The following is a 24,588-nucleotide window of genomic DNA, read 5'->3' as shown; positions in this document are numbered from 1 at the left end:
CCTACTGAGAACATAGGGGCGAAGCTGATTCAATCTCCAACTAACCTAATATATTATAATTAAATAAAACAAATATCGATTTAATAACTATACAATTAGTTGATCAAGATCATAATCCGATAAACAATTTAGGTGAAAAATTAGTAATCAATCTACATATTAAACGTTACGATCTTAAGATGGGATTAAAATTTAATATAAGCCCATTACAAAAGATAAATCTTGCTAGTCATATAACTAAAGCGTTACCGATAACATCGAATAAAGTAAAAAAATAACAACGAAAAATAAAACAATTTTAAAGGCTTTAGGTTATAAATTAAAGCAGAATGCCAGAAAGTGATATTTTAGATACCTATAAGTTCACCGTTTGAAACCGATTCTAAAATTACGAAAATCGAATATCATTCATATACACCGTATACAACTTCATTTAATAATAATGATGAAATACGTATATCAATCCAACAAACAGATGTTTATCCGTATCTGAATGAAAGCTTATTATTTAGAAGGTGAAGTATCAGATGCTGGAAAAGTAAAACTTACTAATAACGGTTTTTCCTATCTCTTTGAACAAATACGACTTGAAATCAATGGAATAGAAGTAGATAGTACACGTGTACTTGGTATTACCAGTTCGTTAAAAGGTTATCTATCAGGTACACCTGATAATTATAATTGTTATGAAAATGCTGGTTGGATATTTAAAAATAGTTCAAACCCAGCAAATAGTAATGGAGAATTTAGTGCATGCATTCCGTTAAAATATTGGTTACGTCTATTTGAAGACTTTAAAAAGATATTAGTTAATTCTAGATTAGAACTAATATTAACTCGAAGTCATAGCGATTTAAACGCTCTAAAAGTAATTACTAGTGGAAGTACAAATTCTGGAAAAGTTGTTTTGAAAAAATAGTTTGGAAGGTTCCACATATTATTGTTGATGATGAAGAAAGGTTAAAATTATTAAAACTTATTGAAAAAGAAAAAGTTTGTTTATCCCGTTCAGATCTTTTGAACTTTTGAATATCCTGAACTCGGAACCACCAAAAAAGTTGTATGGAACCTAAAAACTGCTTCAAAATTAGAAAAACCTCGATTCATTATAATCGGATTACAAAAGGGACGTAAAAATTCGTTAGAAAAAGATTGTGGTGTATTCGATCATTGTAATATAACTAATGTAAAAGTATTTTTAAACTCAATAGCATATCCTTATGATAATTTAAATTTGGATTTTGCTAAAAATAATTTTACCTTATTATATGATATGTATACATCGTTTCAAGAATCGTACTATGAAAAAAGTATTCGGAACCCGATATTAAGCCCATCTACATTTCTAACGCAAGCTCCAATTATTGTTATCGATACGTCAAAACAGAATGATTCAGCTACAGCTTCATCAGTAGATGTTCAATTAGAAATTGAAGCATCAGAATCTCTTTCAGGTGTAACTGCTTATTGTTTATTAATTCATGATCGCATTGTAGAATATGTACCTTTTACTAGGGAAGTAAGAAAACTAGTTTAATCAATTTAAAATAATTTAGAATAATGAGACAATACATATAAATATATTTTTTTTTATTTTGAACCAAAACGTATTATTTTTTATTTTTTAAAAAAAACATGACTAAAAAAAATATAATTATGAAGTGTGTATATACACTGCTTAAACTTTATGTGTAACATAGAAAAAAATTTATTGGTTGTAGCGGAATACTCCGTCTGTGTTACACGGGAAATAAATAGTGTATACACTGTTTAAACTTTATGTGTAACAGGGGAAAAAATAATTGGTTTTAAATTTTTTTAAATCAGTGTTTTTTACTAGTACAGCGGAGAAAAAAAAAGTTTGAGGGGGAAAATCCCCCTTAAAATTTTACAATCTCCGCAGTCAAAAGTGCGCAGAACATACAAATGTATACTACTAATTACTTGGAATAATTTGTAATCCATCGTCAAATTCAACAACCAAAAATCTACAAATTTACATATTAATAATTTGTATATCATGTATAAGTTTTATTTTAATTTGTACCATTATATTATTATTAACTTAATAATATTAAGTATTAAAATTTAGATACCTTGATTATTGTTAAGGTAACCATAATTAAGTAGGCACCTATAATAAATATTTAGAAAAATTTACATATCTGGTATATCATCACTATCAGAATGTAAAAGAGGAAAAACTACATATTTATTTATATTCCAAGGAAGTCTATAACGAAAAAACATTTTTTTTGTACCTGACAAATGGACCAAGTACTTATTGATGACAATTTATCTACTACATAAATACCAAGTAATGATGATGGACAAGGAGTTTTATAAAAATCATCTATCTCCAAAAATTGTTTTCCTTTTAAGCCCAAATAATTTAGAATTTGTATCAAACAAAAATCCTTAATTAAAATAATTTCACCAGTTTTAATATACAACAGTTATTTTTTGAGTTATTTGAGATTAATGTAAATCCATTGAAATTGAAATAATTATTTTTGTTATTACAAGGTATAGAACTATTCATCTTTTTTATATTCCCAACAATCCAATATTTTGTCGTTCTACATATCGTCGACTAATTTGTTGTAATGGTTTATCACTTTTACGAATCATTTTTTTCAATTGCTGCATACAATTTTCGAATTTGAAAGCACTAAATTGGTCAAGTGTTTCATGATATTTAACATCGTCTGCCAAGTGTAAGAGTCCATGAATATTATGAGACATATTATGAATACCATATAAAACTTCAAAAGAAATAACAAAGTGTCTTAATAACTCTTCAGCATAGTTTATAAGTTTTAAATGTAATTCATTGGATGATAAAATAGATATAGCTACATGTAATGATAAAAAATGATTATAAACATCTTTAGAAACAATATCTTTAAGAACAACAGGGCCACTGTAAAGGAGAAATTGTCTAAATTCTGTGGCTTTCCATTGTTTATAAACCATTAATGATCGAGGCTTTCTTTGAAATTATAGAGGCAAAAATATACTTACATATTTCAAAAGCCTATCAGAAATAAGACATAATTTTCTAACCTGAAGTCTAACACTCAAACGATCAGTTGTCCATAGTTTAAATAGTTTTTTTACAACACCTAAGCATACGAGGTGCATATAATCTAATGGAACTTGTGCTACTAGATCAAAATTTGGAATGTCAATTATGGGGCATTCACCTAAACGATATTCTTCATCAGAATAATTTCGAAAGTCATTATCATTTCGGAGTTTAGTAACTATGGGAGGAAAACATACTCCTTTATTATGATATTCTCCTTCAATACAACATTTAGTGCAGCTATAATACCCACTATGCCCTTTGACATTTAAAATAAATGATTTTGCTGGTGTGTCAGCGGTTAACATTCTAATTTTAAGCATTATTTTTTTATTTTCAAACTGAAAACCATTTTGAATCAAACATTTTGCTTCAGTAACAAAATCAGCCTTAAAACTTATTGCACATTTTGGCTTAGTACTTTCAGCACTATGAAAAGCACCAATTAAAAATATAAAATTAGTTTTATAAATTGACCCTAAAATTGGCCATAAATTATTTGATGATGATTTAGATAGTGGTAGCCCATCAACACTAATAATTATTTCAATTTCATTATTATTTAGTAAAAATTCTTTTTTTTTTTGTAAATATTGATTTAAACCATTTTCTAAGCCAAAATGATGATAAATTCCAGGATATAGTTCTTTAACAACAGTCAGTTTATTAGGTGTTTTTAATAAAGTTCTTGGGTCACTAGGAAGATGATTAAAACAAGAATGGGATTTCAATATTTTTAATAATTTTGATAAAGATACATGAGAAATATTTTCTTCTACAGCCCAGGTAACAATTAAATCTTTGAAATCAGTGTTTAAATTTGTAATAGATAATGGTTTATTAAAATCATTATTAGTAAATTCAGTAGAAAATGTAGTATCTACCATAGGATCTGTAGATTTGTTTAATTTATTTAAAACTGTGTGAGCAGTAAAGGAATTAAGGGAACTATCATTAATGTATGATGTAGCAATTTGATTTTCAGAAACATCTGATTGACTTAATGACTTATGTCTTATAGTTTGACTAGTATATGTAACATTTCTGGTGGGATTAATTAAATAATCAACTTCATTGTTTATCAATCTTCGCTGATGTCTAGAAGAAATAGACTCAATTGATTTAACCATTTTTTTGGCACAAATTCTATAAGAAATAAAAATATTTTAATTAGGTACCGACCTAATTTAATTATTGTTCTAGGCTAATAACTACCCATCTCAAGAAAAGATTGATAATACGTATCACAACTCACAACATTATAATAAAATGAATATTGTAATATTACTAATATTACATAAATAGGTTTCTTCACACAATAATACCATGGAACAATAATAATACTATGTATATAAATGCTAATAGGTACTTACTTTTTAGATAAACATTTCTCATTTGAGTCATTTGACGACATATTGTTAATAAATGAATAACCACAAAAATGTAACTTCAGATGACTTGTGTAAATATTATTCGAAGACGAAAAACTTCAAAGACAAAAAGCGAGATGACACACTGGATGACTGGAATGCGGGCAGGTATTACTGTATTAGACATTAGAGTGGCAGACAGCAGCTGTGATACAATTTATAAGACGTAATATCTTATCTATTCTATGCGTATAAATTTAGTTCGTTGCGACGTGGAAACTGGAAAGTACAAACTCTTAATAAAAATAAGTTCTTAAACTTCGGATAACACTGAAAATTGAAAATATAACATTCGTTATAGATTCAAGGTTCAAATTCACAAAATATAACCGACAAAAAACATGACATGCTTACTTTACTGTTTAGTGTTTACGTACAATTGTCAATTACCTATTATTAAAAACGCGATATAGATAATTATCTTTATCTCAATATCTGAACTCAGCCGCCCGAACCGACACGACGAACATTGTGCAGCTGCGTCAATAATTATTATAGTGAATATAATACAATAAAATAATTTACGATAACAAATAATTGCGTATCGCAAAAACCGCGTATACAGTTATACCGTGTATAGTGTATACCAATGGAAGTTAAGTCATTTGAGACTGTACTAAGATCATCCTTAGAATGACCTTATCGAGCATTCTATTAGGATGACTTAAGGACATGATTAGGATGGTCCTATTGACGTCCCGGGAAGAATTTTGCTATGTGGGTAGGTACAATTTTTTTTTATTAGCATTTGAAGTTCAAATTTTGACGAAAATTCGTCAAAATTATGAATATTTGCAAATTATTTTCTAAGTATAATTCATAAAAATGTTTGTATAGGTAGCTAAGAGTAGAAAATTTAATACAAGATTTTTCATAAGTTTAGCTTACAATAATTATAAAAGAACTTAAATTTTGGTGTATTCAGGCCATAAACATAAACCACCTTTTTCACCAACCACTGGAAATTATATCCTAGGCTGACAAATCATCTTCGTTCAGAATCGTTTTTCGTATATTTCATTGATACCTATCATTGCATTCAAATTTAACCTACCCTAGTCCGAGGTCAACCCCACCCCCTAACGTACAGCAGAACGGTACCCACTTGCCCGCTTTTTTTTTAAACATTTTTGAATTTATTCTATCAAATTAATAATTTTAACTAAATATTTATTAACATTTTTATTTTATTTTTCCTAATTAATAAAAAAGTACCTCAGAACCTAATATACCTCAACTAAATAATAAAAATATATATGTACCTATATGTTTATATTTTATTTTATTTTTATTAATAGCACTCAGAAAATTACTATTTTAATAATGCTTAATATATTTTTACTTGATTAGAAATGAATGTATTAAATTAAGTTTAGAATCAGAGCCGTGTTAAGGGGGGGGGACAAAAGGGGCAATTGCCCCCGGGCGCCTTAATTTTGTAAAAGTAAGGGGGAGCCTGTACTTGCGGTTAATATGCTACCTATAGCCCAAAATGAAATTTTTCCCCGGGGCGCTGTATTACTTGACACGGCTCTGTTTAGAATTGTTATATATTTATAGAAGCAGTTTTGAAATAGAAATTCAAAAATCATTCCAATGATGATATCATAACAGCTATTAGCAAGTGGTTAACCGGAGCAAAAGGAAGACTATTAAAAAATAGACAATTTATAATATTTCAATATTTTAATAATTTCATATTCCTATTATAAATTATAATAATATTATATCGAGTGTGTAATATAATATATTTTATCAGTTACGTGTGCACTATCGACCGAGCAACACGTTAATCGCTTCGACCGCGCTCTCGTATTTTTAGCTCTCGTATGCACTCAGAATAATTTCGTAAGACCATCAGGTAATATGAACATTTTTCATATAACTATCACCTTCTTATATTTACCCGCCTAATAAAAATATTAACTCCAAAATGGGTGACTCACCCAATAACCCCCCTAACCTAATAGACAAACTCTTAAATTAAAAAAAAAACCAAACACACAAACTCAATGAGCCAACTCGTATTTCCGTTACTGTCATTACCACCGTAGATAAGGAAACTAATGTATCGCCGTCGACCGTCACATCAAACACAGATAACGTCTCTATTTCTCTAATGATCTTACATCCAAGCCATCCGACCAAAATAACGCCAATACTATTTCCACCGATGTAACCAATCATATACAGAGCGTTCCAAATGAAAAATCGCCATCAATTCAAAACTACACCTCCGAAACCGATAAAAACAACTTTAAAAAAAAAACGTTCGCTGAGACCACTAGCAATGTTAATACACCAAAAAAAGAACAGGCAATCATCTTCGATTCTATCGATAACATACCACAAATCGAATACGTCATAGCTATCAGCAAAATAATTCCACCGAAAAATATTAAATTCGTTCTAGAATGTCAAACAACCGTTTTTGTGTTTATTTCAATAACAAAAACACTGTTGATCTTCTAATCATAAATCATCCTATTATCAAACTAAATGATCTCACACCTATAAAAATCAGACGGCTAGTAAACCCAACCAAAAGAATCATTATTCTAATGTATCGCCCGCTATTCCCAACGATTGCTGAACTACAAAATCACAATATCCAACTCCTATCACCGATAACACACATTAACGCTGGGTTCAACATAAAAGATCTAGCGCATATCTTAAGCTTTAGACGGCAAGTTTATATAAACCACGAAGACTTTCATAAAATACCAGAATCCTTACTGATCAAGGCCGAAAACGAACTTCACAGAATTTTTCTCACTGACGACACCCTCACTTGCTATAAATGCAAACTCACTGGACACACATCAAAGCTGTGTAAAAATCCTACACCAGATCCTCCAAACGCTATGTTATATGAATCCTCCGGACCCAACATCACTACAATCAACTCGATCATCTCAAAAGATAAGACAGGGCATATCGTTCCGTCAACAGTTATTCCTACAGATAACACAAATGATACTTCTGATACTTCCAAAGTGCAACACTCAATTCAAACATCTCTCCTCGACGGCCCAATAATAAGTGAATCAACACAAGAATATAGTACACTAATACCCACAACTGAATCAAAAAAAAGATCTGCGCTCTCCTCTACATCATCAAGTATAACCACTAACTGTCCATCCCCTAAACTTTCATCACAAATTATTGTCTCAAACGACATTAACTCGCCAAACGCAAATTCTAAAAAAACACCCCGACAAAAACCTAAAAAAATAAAACGCACCAATTCCTTAGAACAAATAATCTTAAAGCTCGACGAAACATTTGATCCCGTTAAAACCTTCTTCTCAGAAACACCAGGCATGAAAATAAATTACGATCAGTTTAAGTACATTATTGAAAACACCCTCAGTATTGCCGACCCAACTCCGACATTAGAACAGTTCAACATCGCTGAATTCGAAATAATTGAAATCATCAAAAACGTAAAACCCAAATTAAAAAATCAAAGCATAAAAAATAGGCTCACAAGACTTTGCAGCACGCTGCTCGACAAAGCCCTTGGAACTGATCCAATCAATTCTTAATAAATATATATATCTCAAATTAAACACAAACCTTAATATTTAAATGCAGTCACAACATAAAAACATTATTCAATGGAACCTCAATGGTCTACACAAAAATATCGAAGAAATCAAACTAATAATCAATCTACGTCATCCAATTGCAATATGTCTTCAAGAAACCAACCTAAAACACGACGAATCTCCTCCAATAATTAAAAACTTCCAATATGCAAAAAAAAAATCGCAGAGACTGCCTGAGGGCAAGTGGTGGTGTATGCATCCTTATAAACAACTCTTTCCCCTGGGAGGAAATCCCTATCAATTCAAACCTAGAAGCAGTTGCAATATCAATCACACTCGAATCAAAAATCTCCCTCTGTAATATCTACATCCCAAATCAATGCAACTTCTCTCTCTCAGACTTAGAAAATATTATTAAACAGCTACCAAGACCTTTCATCATTGTAGGGGACTTCAACAGCCACAGCCATATATGGGGGCCATACAAAACTGACACAAGAGGTAAAATCATAGAAAAATTATTAGAACAAGATAACATTGTAATCCTCAATAACAACGAGCAAACCAGAATAAATCCCTCTAATAGAACCCTCTCAGCTATCGACTTAACGTTCTCCACCCCCACCATAGCTCAAAGACTCCACTGGCAAGTACTTAATGAAATATACAATAGTGACCACCTACCTATCTCTATTCAATTTATTTCCAACTCATCACAAACGAGCCATCCTACAACAATATGGAACCTCAAAAACCCTGACTGGGCCCTTTTCTCAAACCTTCTCGAAATAAAAATCAAGTCTACACAAAATTTTCTGGTGAAGATATAAATATCGATAAAACAGTCAACAAATTCACAGAGAACATCATAGAGGCAGCAGAACAAACAATCGGCTACACTAATCATATCTCCAAAAACCCACAAGTCCCCTGGTGGAACAATGAAATTAAAAAATATATAGCCCTTAAAAATAAAACACTTAAAACATTCATCAAAACCAGATATTCGGAAGATCATATAAAATTAAAAGAACTCAGAGCTAAAACAAGATACTTAGTCAAAAGCAATAAAACTATATCATGGTGAAACTTCACTGCCGACATCGGTGCCTAAGTTGACCCCCCACATAATGTGGAACAAAATTCGATCATTACAGGGACGGAAAAATCACAAACATATTTACCTCTCCACCAACTCATCCCTAAACACCAATCCATCTTCAATTGCCCACCTCTTCGGTTTATACTTCAAAAAAAAACTCCAGTAATGAAATGTACACTGTACAGTCGCAACTTCTTACGTGAGAATGTAAACAACCCCCCCTCCCCAACCCTCGTCAATATCACCTCTAAACACACATCAGTCCTACTTAAACATGCCAATTACTATGGAAGAAATACTGAATACGCTTAAAAGATGCACTAGCAAAAGCACAGGTACGGACAATATCCCTTGTATTTTTATCCAAAACTTTAACATTAATACACTCCAAATACTCCTAAAAATCTACAACTACATCTGGAACCACAACGTTTTCCCACAATGTTGGAGAAACAGCATTGTGATCCCCATAAGTAAACCAGGGAAAAATAAATTCACACCTGAAGGATACCGTCCTATCTCTCTCTTAAATACGTTATATAAACTCTTAGAGAAAATCGTAAATCAACGTCTAATATGGTTTCTAGAACAGTCCAACTTTTTCACTCCTGAACAATGCGGATTTCGGAAAAATAAAGGTACAAACAACTGTCTATCAAAAATACATACAGAAATACAAAACACATACGCCGAAAATCAATACTTAGGTATGATTAGCTTAGATTTGAGGAAAGCCTACGATACAACATGGAAACCCCACATTTTGACTAGTCTCTCTAAAGTACTTAGCCAAAATCAAATGTTCAATTTCATCAGAAACTTTCTAAAAACAAGAACATTCCAAGTAAGAATCAACCAGTCACTTTCCAAAGTTTTCGACCAAGCCAACGGAATTCCTCAAGGATCAACAATTTCAGTCACTCTTTTTCTGATAGCCATCAACAATATCACTCAAAACATATCCTCCCCAGTCAAATCTACCCTCTACGCGGATGACTTCAATATTTATTGCCAGAGCAAATCCCTAGCCACTGTCCAATGCCATCTTTAAAAAGCCATCAACAACCTACAAAAATGGACACAAACATCCGGCTTCACCTTTTCTCCCGAAAAATCACAATGCATCGTCTTTACACGCAAACACGCTCAAAATCCAATTAAGATAAAATTGGGCGACCATTAATTAATAAATAGTAATACAATCAAAATACTCGGTATCATTTTCGACAAAAGATGCTCTTGGACACATCACATCAATTTTTTGAAATCAGCCATTTCTCCACGTCTCAATATTATAAAAATGTTATCCCATACTTCATGGGGTTCTAAAACACACGTATTGTTGTCAATCTACAAATCCCTAATACTATCTAAACTTGACTACGGATCATTCATTTGGTCAACGGCTAATAAATCGATTACAAAAAAACTAGATACAATTCACAACTCCGGACTTCGTATGTCAATTGGAGCCTATCGCTCTAGTCCAATACCGAGCATCTACAACCTATCATGTACTCCTCCTCTCGATATAAGAAGACTCAAAATAACATTAAATGACGAATTAAAGCTAGCTAACACTCTTCCTTCGCTCGACTTCAATCCAAAATTTAAAACTTTAACAACACTACTCCAGGAGAACAATCTAGTCATCTCCGATTTATAACTATTTCTCCTCCCTTAACTCCTCAATGGACAAATCCCAACGTAGCAAACACTGAACTCTCCATATTAAAAAAAAAAAGACACTCCTCTTTCAATATATAAACAAGAATATTTCCACATTATACAAAACATAAAAAGCGAAAAAATATACACGGATGCATCCAAAAGCCTTATCGGGGTCGGGGCTGTAGTTGTTTGGAATAACATAGAATTCATGTACAAACTCCCCAGCGCCTGCTCAGTCTTTACAGCTGAATCATTCGCAATAATCAAAGCCCTCGATTTAATAACCGATCACCAGCTCCAAGACTCCATCATATTCACTGACTCCCTCAGCGTCATCAACAACATTAACAATACTAATAACCCATCAGACATCGGTCTTCATATTCAAAACAAAATATACACTCTACAGAAAAACAATAACTTCAAAATCAAACTTTTCTGGATCCCCGGACACTCCAACATCATTGAAAACGAGCGCGCCGACCTTGCCGCTAAAACGGCAATCACCTCTACACTATCTTCTCCCACCAATATCATCGCATACAGGGACATACAAGCACTGATAACTAACAAATGTGATCTAAGATGGCATCAGAAATGGTTATCTTACTCCACCAAGCTTAATCAAATAAAACACAACACAGACAATTGGACATTTCCCATCGAAACTCCCAGAAAATTCGAAGTCATCATAACGAGACTGAGAATCGGCCACTCTCAAATTTCGCACAGCTTTTTAATGGCTAAGGAAGATCCTCCAACATGCGGCGTCCAAATTACCATTAAACACATACTCACCGAATGCCGCACATACCACAACATCCGATCAAGCCTCAACCTTACCGTACCACTTTCCAAAATACTGCAAAATCATCCCAAGGCCATAACAGACATCATCCATTTCATCACAGCAGCAAACCTTCAATCCAAAATCTAAAATTAAGTTCTCTTGTTTATTATCCTTACTGTAAATATTTAATTTAAGCTATTCTATTTTGTGTAGCCCAATGGCCTATGCTGCCGAGGGTTCTTTCAAAAAAAAAAAAATATATTTTATAATAATAGTAAGACAAATATAATTCAAAATGAAATTAATAAACTTTATTGCATTATTATTTTATTTATAATACTATACTATACCTGATACTATGTATAACTACTAAATTAGTATTTATATTTAATATGATAATTATCATTTATTTATGAATATACTACAATTAATGATGAACAACAAAGATACTGTTTAGATATCGGATTGATATATAAAAATATATAATTGAGATATTTATGAGATACTAATGTGATATTGATGATTTATCAAATAAATATATAAATGAGTCATTATAGATATTTAAGGAATATTACTATATTATTAATAACATATCAATTAGATATAACCTATTTGACATATTTTAGATATTGATTTTTGGTTCATAAGAAATCACATGGATATTTTATAGATATTTAAAAATTTTCTATGGAGCTATTTCAGATATCAAAAATATATGTAAATTAAAATTACAATATTGTTTAGATAACTGTTAGATAAACTATTGCTATCTGGACAATGATGTTTATTTCTTTTTTTTTATTCTGGAAACACTTTTTATTCGACCTTTATACAAATTGAACCAGAAAATTCTATCATAAACTCCACTCAACTTTCTGTGGAAATGTCCAATGAGCAAATTGAAAGGTATCTAATCTTAGCTAACAACTTTGTACTAATATTATATAAATATTTAAAAGTCAATTCATTTTTGCGAAATATTTTTACCTAATTATTTTTTAGTTCTAAAGAATTGCGTGGTCGTCGAATTGTGGATATGAATTTTGTATTCAAACAAATTTTGAATTGTAGACACAAGGGAGGGCTAGACTGTACATTCTTAGATATGGAATTATTTCCTGAACACAGAAAAGGATTTTTTTGTTCTTGGCTGTTTAAATGTTTAGTTTGTCAAATTAAAATAAAAATTGACTCAGAGAACACTTCTGAAACTGAATATGTAGGAGTAAATAAAGCAGCAGTTAGTGGTTATATTGCAATTGGAATTGGTCATACACGACTGAATGAATTTTCAGCGTCTATAGATGTCCCGTGTATTTCACCTAATGTGTTTATTAAACTGCAATCAAATGTTGGTGAAATTATAAATGAAATTACGTGGGATGAAATATACCTGGCCGGTATGATAATTACAATATAAAATTATAAAAATCTTACAATATTTTTATTTACTTGTATGTATAATTTATTATGTATACAGTAGCGTGCTAAAAAATTGTTATACTTACGTTAAACTTAGTACTTACTATATGTACAGAGTGATTCATTTAACCTCAGTCATTATAATTATCTTTAAAAAAAAAAAATTTTTAATTTCATATTTCGTAGCAGAATATTATTCGCAATATTTCGATCTACATAACAATCTTATTTTGGACGTCATGTAGTTTATTACTATAGGTATTTAATAAAATAACTGTGTTAATATATTTCTTAGATTTTTTTGATTACAGCATAAATTATTTATAAGAAACCTATAGTTTTAAATTTTAATTTTAATGAGTTTAAACGAGTCTTTTTACATTAAATGGATCACTCGGTATATATATATTTACCGTATATCCACGAAAACAGGGTAGACCTTTAACTATTATAGGTACGTCTATACATTATTTAGGAATAGAAGAAAAAAAGTTAGCCATTGAAGATGGTAATATAAATTCGGATGGAGTACCCATGATAACTGTAGTAGCTGACGGATCATGGTGTAAGCGAAGTAATAAAACTAAGTATGATTCGTTATCTGGAGTGGTAAGATACTATAAGTTCTATCAAATTTATATTGCTAAATTATATACTTATAGTAATTAAATATTATATTGCTGACTAAATAGTATGATTTTATGCATTTAAGTTTAGAGGATATATTGGATATAGTTAAAAAAATGTATACTCTTACATTATTAATTTACATTTTAGGCAACAATAATTGGGTTTAGAACTAAAAAAATTTTGTTCATTGGAATACGTAATCGCTATTGTTTAATATGCGATCGTTCAAAAAACAAAAACACAATATCTGAAACTCATAATTGTTTTTTAAATTGGAAAGGAACATCAACTGTGTAGTAAGCCGACGGAGTCGTCTCACTATTTTTTCTATTTTAACTCATTTACATATACTACGAGGTTCTGCACATTTAAATATTTTATTATCATACTCGTAGCGATACGTAATTAAATTTGATGGCAATTTCCAAGAATCAAAGCGTATGGGAAAATACAGCCACAAACAACTTTTTCTTGCCCTTTTGACAAAACAAGCCATGCACATAAATCATAGATGCGCACGCCTTGGTATAATAGCACAACAACAAGTCCAATCCAGGGTTAAGTGTCTTGGGCGCAAAACCACTTTGTAGCTACAGTGACAACATTCTATAACACACCTTTTTGTCCATTTCCTAGTCTCTATCATGTACAACCAGGGGGTACAGAGAACCATATAAATACAGGTCTCTGTCCGTCTTAAAATTTAGAATTAGTTTCACATTCGCATAGAGCTAGTCTATGTCCAAATTTTAGTTTAACTTTTTCTCGGGCAGCTACTTAACGTGCTGTCCTCAAATTCTTATACACTTGTTTTTATTGTAACAAATTATAACTTAATTTTAATAAACTCTTGTATTAACATTTGTCTTGTCTCACTTTTAAAACCCGTAATCTTTTCTCAACAACTTGATCCAACTGCAGATGTCAAGCACTCATTTATAAACGATAGTGAGAGATCACTACAACTGGTATGGAAGCTGACGCTATAGCTGAAGGTTTTGCGAAGAGTATTGAAATGCATGGTCTAATATATAATAAACTTATAGGTATGAAGTCAATCATTATCATTTTTGTAACATTTTAGATATTTTCAAATGCAATTTTCTCTGCTAAAATAATTTAACCTCCTGTAGTTCTAAAACCTAATAATAGAATGAATTACTTTAATCACAATAATATCATAAATTACACTTCGTAATATTATATATGTATAACCTACTGTATAGCAGCAGTGGTACCCACTTATTGTCTTTTTAACCTTTTAAATAGTTTAGTGAATTTGATTATTATACCTATATAATATTATATTTAGGGGATGGAGACAGTTCAGTGTGTAAGCGACTTCATCAAACTTTACCATATGGGCCAAAATTATTACCTAGTAGATAAAATTGAATGTCGCAACCACATATTGAGAAATCTTGGTCAAAAAATATCCTAATTAACCAAAAATACTAAATATCCAGTGCACTTACGTAATTTATTAAATCAGAAACAAAAATCCAATAAATTTCGAACAGCCATAACTATGGCTATTCATTATAGAAAATCGCTATGTGATAGTGAAGTAAATAAAATTAAAGGTAGTTAATAAATTAATTTTTGTTTTTTACACAAATAAAAATTTTAATCACAAGTAAAAATAATATAAGTTAAATAAAATAATTTTAGATTTAAAAAAGGATATTGAAAATGGACTATCACATTTACTAGGGCAACATTTAAATTTCGAATCGTATTTTTGTAATGGTTCTAAAATCGGTGAACAAAATGTTGTACCTGAAGCGGAAAAGTGTGGGTTAATGAGTGAAATATCACAAATTTACAATCGAGTTGTTGAAAATGCCCCAAGTTTGTTACTAGATGTTGATAATAATATATGTGAGCAATTTAATAGTATTATCAACAAACATATTGCTGGCAAACCCATTAATTTCGCTCTAAAAAATTCATATAACGCCCGTGTTGAAGTTGCTGTAGTATCTTTAATACTTCAGGACAATATATTAGATCAATTCATAAAAAAATTACTAAGAAGAGTCCAGGTATTTTATATTTTTCATTATTTAAACATTATATTTTTATATTGTTTATAATTTTTTTACCTACATAGGAATAGTTGGTAAACAATTTTTGAAAGCTCGTGAAAGTAAATTGAGTAATTTACAAAAAAGAAGGCTTAATTTTCAAAAAGAAAAACAAACTGCTAAACGAAAAAAAAATGTTGGGCCCGATGAACATTATGGACTAGCTGAACCATTAGATGATAACGAAACACCTGCGGATATAGATGAAAAAAAAAAAATTTTATGAAATCATTATCAATTTCTAGTGAAGCTATCGATAATTTAGAAAGAGATACAATTGGCCAATTGAATTCACAAACGTGGCAAGTTGAACGCAGAATTCGCCTAACTGTATCCAACTTTGGTAGAGTTTGTAAAATGCGTTCAACTACATCCTGTAAAGGAACTGTACGGAAATGTAACAACCAAGGCAATAGAATATGGAAAAATAATGGAAGATATAGCTAGAAAGAAATTTGAAACTTTAACCAATTTTAAAGTTTTAAATTGTGGTTTGTTTATCGATAAAGATAAACCATACTTAGCTGCTAGCCCTGGTGAATAGGATTTATTATATTTATTATATAATGTATATTGTAAATTATGTATATATTGTATATACCTACAGATAAAGTATATATTTTATTTTCTGCAGATGGTTTGGTAGGCAATCGATAAAAGATACCATTGATATTTAAGTTGCAGTCAACAACAAAAAGGTACAATAAAATAATAATAATAATTATTTTATTTTATCATAGTTTATAATAATATAATTATTATTATAAACTATGATACAAATAAACATGAACGATTTCATATACATAGTGCGTATGTTTAGTATATTATACCTACCTATCTATCTATGATTTTTATTTATAATTTACAGATACCTTATATAACCATTGTAGACGGTCAAATGAAACTAAAAAAAGATAGTTCATACTACTATCAAGTTCAAGGGCAGTTGAAAATAACAAAGAGGAAGGTATGTTATTTTGTAGTATATTTGAACACTGGCTTCATTATGATATAGTTGAATTTGACAAAAACTTTTGGAGTTCTAAAATGGAAACTCAGTTAGAAACGTAAGTAAGAAATAATACGAACTAAATACCTCCTACAGTTGTAAATAACATAATATTTGAATATTGTAACTTAAAATCATATATTTTACAGATTTTATAAGGAATGTGTTTTGCCCGAATTGGTTCATCCACGGTATGGCAAACGGCTATTGAAGTCAGATATTTTAGAGCCGAAACACATTTTAGAGAACATAAAAAAAAGAATTTATAATACCTATTATATAAATTGTTTTTTTTATTTCTGTGTGATTAACATTTTCAAAATATATATCACCTATTTTTAAGCTAGTTATAAGGATTTGAATTGAAACATTCCATTTATTTTTATTAATATCGATATATTGTTGAATTTGACAAAAACTTTTGGAGTTCTAAAATGGAAACTCAGTTAGAAACGTAAGTAAGAAATAATACGAACTAAATACCTCCTACAGTTGTAAATAACATAATATTTGAATATTGTAACTTAAAATCATATATTTGTTATAGTACTTAGTACTTACTTTTTTGTACTTAGTTTCATTTTCATTAATTATTATTTATTATCATAATATTAAAAATCTATGTTTAAAAGAGGAATATAATATAACTTGAGTGTAAAATATGAAACACATAAAATTAATATTAATTTGATTGCACTGTATTTATTTAGGTACTACCCAAATATATTTTTAATATAGATATTAGGTATAGGTATTTGAATTAGTAGAATTAACTTTAAAAAAGAATAGTTCTTGGGTAAGCGCGGATAATAAAAATAATACAGCGGCATTTACGTTTATAATTTTTGTATTATTGTGATAGGTACGTCATGGCTTATCTTTATTCTATGCGTCATGGTAGAACGTTCTTTAAATAATATACGGCGCTCCCGAGAGTCAAGATTCGAGACCCGAACGGGCGCGAGTGACACTGACTGCGAGTAATGGACGTGACTAAAACGTCGCGTGCTTGCGCATCGTAAAAAGACTTAATAGCGCATTCTCTCGGCCGTTGCACGCGTACACGTTTTGGTGACACGTCCTCTTAAGATCAAAAGATTTAATAAAATGTGATATTGAAGATTTCACTACAGTCGACCAAGAAGAGTTAATAGATGTTCTCCAAGAGTTTGATTGTCGTTCAATGGCTCATGAACAAAATATAAAAGATATAATTTCTGAAATTTCTAACAAAGAGGTTATTCAGAATCCTAAGTATATTATTGATATATGGTCCGAAGAATTAAAAAAATAAAATGAATTTATCTAAATATAGTTTGAAAGAAGAATATGAAAATAAAATACCAACATCAACAAATATATTAAAAAATAAGATTGTTATATTTATTTTTTGCTTAAGTGATACTATGTTTTTTTTGCCAAGTAATATTGTTATATTTATTTTTTGCCTAGTGATATTGTCATGTTTTATTTTTAATATTGTTATATTTTATTAATATTAACCATATTTTGTAATATTATATACAAAAATAATAATTATTTACATACGTATTTTACCTTTGTCTCATTATACATTGCAATTATGTTATTTTTATATATTTGTTAATTACCTATTTATTATTATTATGTATCTTATTATATATTGGGATTAGCAATACATAATTCATAACAGCAATTGGTTTAATCCCTAAATAGTAACAACAGATCATTTTACTAGTTAAAGATTTTAATATATTAATTTACATTTTTAACTCTCTATAGTCCTTATATCTTTCATAATAATTACTACACTAGAGACTAAGCTAAATCACTTAAAACCTATTCATAAAATTTTTAATTTTATTTCATCAACATTTTCAGAGAAATTATCTATCAAAAAATTTCCTGTAGAAAAGGGCTGTTCTTATTCAAAAAATATTGGTTTGTATACACATGAGTAGTAAATAATAAAATTTCATTTAATTGCAATATTTACCAAAGAAAAATAGTCTTATAGACTAGGTATAGTAATAAATAAACATATTATTCGTTAATTATACTATATAAATATTTTTTTTTTATGACTTTATTTTTCCATTGATCTTCTACCATGACTTCTTAGTGGTCTTAGTTAGTTATTATTACCAGATAAAATACAAAAATATATATTACCTATTTACTAAATAGGAATAAAATTTAAATTATGTAAATAATATAGGTATTAGGTACTTCAATAGTTCAATATCATCTACTCTAACGTATCTTTTAATTTGTTTCTTAACATAATATAAACATCAATTATACTATAAGATTTATCAGGAATACAAATCACTTCTTCTGCTAGTATAATAGAACATAGTTCACTAATAGTTGGATCACATGTTACATTTGTTAAATTAATCAGTTCATTTTTACAAAGTTGTAATTCATTTTCTTGAACAATATGTATAAAGTTGGTTGTATTAAATTCTTCAGGTGCTTCAAACGTTGTTATAGGTCTTCCATAACAACAGATACTATTTCTAGATTTTCTGATTCTGTGTACATTCCACTCTAGTGCCATTTCATTAAGTTCTTTCTGGAAAGTTTAACATAAGATGTTGATAAATAAATATTTAGTGTATATAATATAATATTAACTTGTCTTATAGCTTATATGTATACATTACTACATAAGTGTATTACTTAAAGAAATTGTGTCCATTTAAAATGGATTTGAATATTTTGCACTTTGGTAATTTTTTGCAATTAAACCTTAGGTAAGTAATTGAAGTAAAACGAGTAGTTTTTATTTTATACTTTTAAACTTTTTATAGAAAAAGAGAGATTCATTGTGTTATTGATATTAATAAAATAATATTACTATACTAAATAATAAGTCAATTGTAATTATTATATCATACTGTTATTATACATATATATTATAATTATCACTTATCATACTGGACATTTGAAAATAATGGGCAACTACATTTCTGTTTATTGTTCAAAGAATACAACTTATATTTAACCTGACGTTTTAAATAAATTATAGAAAACCTTTATTTGCTAAGTTATAATTACTTGGATTTTTCCAATAAAACACTATCTGATCAAATTTTTATTAACAAATGATCCATCAAAGTATCCATCATCTTTTAATTGACAGAATAGGTCCATCCGAAATTGGGTAAAATGTTTTCGTAGAATACTCCACCATGTTTCAATTCTTTGATTTGAAGAACTTGTACCGTATAAGTAAGATGGTCTTTGAGAAGTGTTATTTCTACGCAAAAACTTATGAAATTGCTCAATATTGACGGTTTTCTGTACCTCTATCAAATCTTAAAGTAATTGGACATCCACCTAATGTCTCTACTGTATTTAAATAAAAATGTCCTATGACTCTTGGGTCACTACAAGAAAGTGCTGCTTCTAACCAAACTATACATCTGGAAAATCCATCAATACACCCACTTATAGAAATTCTATAAGGTTTTAACTTATCATAGCAATCTGTATGCCATGTATGGTTAGGGCCTGGGTTAAAGTACAATCGTCTCTTTAGTCTTTTACGACTTCTAATTTCCACACCATCAGGATCAATTATTTTTAAAATACTTCGTACAGTTTCTTGTTTAACTGCAAAACCATTACTGATACATTTTCTAAACATCCACTTATAGCCATGAAGTTGATTTGAACCCTGAATACAAACTTCTAAATAACGACTTACAATATTTATGGGAGTATAGTCTATGCGTCTAGACAAACCTAGTTCTTTTAATCGTCTTTTCAATGTACGAAGACTTATCTTTATGTTATGTTTTAATGAAAAATTTGTAATTATTTCATTATAATTAAAACTCATACGGAAATAATTTTCTATTAGTGTAAACTCATCATAAAACGAAAACTGAAAATGTACTATTTAATATTCACTATTGTCTATTCAAAATCTCGACACTGAATTACTATTTACCACGTGCTATAACCGTGAATCATGACAAAATTGTCATGCGTGCAATAAACAATTACATAACAATATTAATTTTATATTATTATTTACAACGTGAAAAGTCTCAATCATATTATAGCTGAAAACATAAACCATAATACCATATTATACCAACTCGTCTATAGTTAAGGATCAATCGGGAAAGATAAATAACATAACCAAGGTCCAAGACATTTAAAAATTTTTACTCAAAACCACCGAGTTTTTAATTCGAAATATTGAGTTGATAAATCAAAATTTTGAGTTGCCAAGTCGGAAGTTTGAATTTGGAAGTCAAAATTTTGAGTTTTTAATTCGAAATACTGAGTTGATAAGTCGAAATTGTTTTAAATATTTTTTTCTAAATGGCACTACTACGCTTCTGTAGGATGCTGCCCTGTTAGAGATATTTTGAGTGAGAATTCAGCATGCTTCCATCTAAAAAAGTTAGATAGGTTAAATAAATTTTATTATAAATATTTCACTTTAGTTAAATATATATTTATATTATTAATTACCTATCTTGCAGAGCACATTAGCAATTTTAGCACATTTATATATGTGCTATAGTCCAGTAATCTACAGCCGTATTCTCTACAGGTGTTTAACCGTTAATGAACAATCATCCTTTTTTATATTTAAGGTGTTCTCTGCATCGGTTGGTATAGTTGGATCTGTTACCAAATCCATATTTTGTCTGTATAACAGATAGCAGTGCTCTATAAAATAATAAAATATATATTTTTTTACTTTTTCGTAATATGTCATAAATTATTATAAACGCACCTTTTTCGTCTTTTTCGATACGGTTTCTTCTCCGGTTTCACAGCTAACCTTTTCGATGTACCTTTTTTTGAAATGTTGTTTGCAATATTATCCTATAATTAAAATAGACGGTTTACAAAATCAATTTTTCATAAAAATTTTAATAATTTTTTTTTAAATAAGGTTTTTAATTAAACCAATTATATCTATTGTAATAAAAAAATGTTTTTTACTTTTTACTCGGACACTACAACCGACTCCTCGTCATCGCTTCTAAAGGTAGCAGGACTTTTTTTTTTTATTTAAAAAATTAATTAATTTTTAACCTAACACCACGACGTCAGAGGTCAACGATCTCACTACGGCCGAGCCGTCAACGTAATATTATTTTGGTGATATCGCAGGATCGCGGAACACTACAATAACCGTTATTGCGTGGGATTCCGATATCAAGAACTTGTGACCAGCGGTATCGTTGATGTTATTATTTATTATTTATTACTATATTTATAATAATTTGTATAGTGCACATCTGTTTGTGCCCTTTATTTATACTGTGTTTATTAATGTCATATTTATGATATTATCATTATTATAGCTATTTCTGAAGAGACGTCTTCAGAATTGTCTTATTTAATATATGATATATTGTTAGAGTGTTACGAATCAATTATTTATTATATACTATATTTTATTATACTATGTTTGGATCATCGTCATTTGCTCCCACACATCCGCGGTCGTCAGTAAACTTCTGCTAACGTAAGTGCTGACGGCGCGACAGGTGGCGAATTAGACTATAAAAAATCATAAGCTCCATCATGAATACAGCTAGTTCAATAGAAGCACTAGAAGCCAGTATATTTTTCAAGCATCTCCACGCTAACAGAAATGTAAGTACTTATTAATACTATTACTTTACTACTATTAACTAGCTTTAAATTAAATATTTACTATTATCATGTAGAATTTAAGTTTTATATTTGCATCGGTTGACTTTAATTTTCAACTATAAAAATGATTCCATCTAATAGAGTGGTTTAGGGAATGGTATTTTGTATAATTTGCACCACAAATAGATACATCCCATAGCGCCCCGAATTTTTTTTTTTTTTTATTTTCAATAAATTATTGTTAATAACTCTAAAAACACTCTTATTTTATACAAAATATTTTTTTTTTTTTTTTTTATCATAGTTTTCGAGATATTTGCTGTTGCCATATGGCAACGCTGGGCACTTATCCTACCTAGGTATTTTATAACTTTTTTCTTTAAAATAATATAACTTGTATACAATTATAAATAAAATCAAACGCAGTAAAATTCAAGCATAATCTGTATATTTTTATAATTCTTTTTTATTAGTAAGGAAATAAAGGTTGAGTATGTATAAAAAAATGTTCTTATAAACTTATAAAAACAAAAAATTGTATTATTTTATAAATATAAATCTTCAATGGGAATGAAAAGGGTTAAAACAATTAATGCATAATCCAACAGAGCATTTTGAACACTTGTTCGTACAGTTTAGTTGCAATTTTTTCCGGCACATCTTCTTTTTTCTTCTGTATGTTGTACCAAGTGATCAGTTTATCAAACCGTAATGTATCTGAAATACGAGAGTGACGAACAAATGATTTTGATACGCGTCCTAATCTGGTGGAGCATTTGTATTTTCTAATAAATAAACATTTACTACCTCTCTTTTAAATTTTCAGTTGAGAAATTTTTGGTCTCCCTGTTTTATTGTATAAAACCCAACTGTTTTGCATTGCTACAATCAAACATCCATGTCACGAGAGGCCAATACCATTTTTTTCCACGAACTCCAATGCGGTAACATCCAAGATTTTGATCCATTTGGTCAGTACCTCCCAGTGGTTATATTTTTGCAATGAGGGTTAGTCTTTGAACCAATATATTTTTTTTTTTTTGTTGAGAATACCTTTTTACATGGCTTATTTCTTTTGTACCACATGAGGTCGATATCATTGTTACCACAGCATTGTCCTCCATCGAACATACAAAAGACCATTACTTTTATCCATGGCTGTTTCAAAGTATCCGCGTTCTTTTTTTGCAAAATAATTTTTATTTTGTAAAGGACAGTCTTTTTGAATCTATTTTCACGTATGGGTCGATGGTTCCTATTTGCTGAGTATCCACAATATTTTAAAAAGAATGGAGATTTTTACGGATAATAAATTGTCCAGTAAAAAGAATAAATTAATTGCCTCTTTCTTCGGAAATTTCATCATATAAGAACTAATACGGGACTTGCAGCTTTACCAAATAATTGTTCGTAAACAGTGTTAGATTTTGGGCTTTTGCCTTGATAAAGTTTAAAATTGACTAAATACCCATTGTAACGTCACAGTATATTTTTTGCAACACCAATTATTATAGTATAAACATACCTATACCCATATTGCCACTAATGAGACGTACCTTATTTATATATTATTATGATTATCGCGCGCTAATGCAGAAATGACCGCAGTATTATGCAATTAATGTTCCCCGTCCCCCCCCCTCCCCCCCTTCACCATGCAGTGTTCGTCGCCGACGTGCCGCGGTTGTCCGCCGCCCGTCGCCTCCAGCGCTTTCGTCGCGTCCGCCGGTACGGCCCGCAGGCAATTATACCATACACCCCGAAATATTGTAAAGTCCCGTAATATACCTACCCTGACCTTCCCCACTACGACATCAATTGGACAACACCGACCAGCGACGGACGCCGTCGGCAGCCGTCGTCACTCAATTTTTCTGACTGAACCAGACATCACGTCTCAGTGTTTTACCGTTGTTCTTTTTCTTGGCTCGCTCAACCTCGTGGTCGAACGTCCGACCGAATAAACAAAGTCTTGTTTATTGTATTATTTTTTCATCTACATCAACGCTGTAACGTCCGCCATGAGGGGCTAAAAACACCAACGCGGGCCCGATGTGGGCGAAGCCGCCGTCCTACCAATGATTGACGCGGTGGGCAATGTCGACCACGTGTATGTGTGTCAACGGTCACCCGACCAGCCTACCACAGCCGTCGGTCAATCACCTCAGCAACTCCAGTCATCAGCGTGG

The 24,588-nt window shown here is 30.3% G+C and overlaps 1 pseudogene; it reads right to left on the bottom strand.

Annotated features, from left to right (window-relative positions):
• Positions 1 to 19,013: 19,013 nt before the first annotated feature.
• Positions 19,014 to 19,924, bottom strand: LOC126555052 (uncharacterized; annotated as a pseudogene).
• Positions 19,925 to 24,588: the final 4,664 nt, after the last annotated feature.

Source organism: Aphis gossypii, unplaced genomic scaffold (genome assembly GCF_020184175.1).
Source record: "Aphis gossypii isolate Hap1 unplaced genomic scaffold, ASM2018417v2 Contig00692, whole genome shotgun sequence".
In the NCBI taxonomy this organism is placed as follows: Eukaryota; Metazoa; Arthropoda; class Insecta; order Hemiptera; family Aphididae; genus Aphis; species Aphis gossypii.
This window is presented reverse-complemented; position numbering and strand designations above follow the sequence as displayed.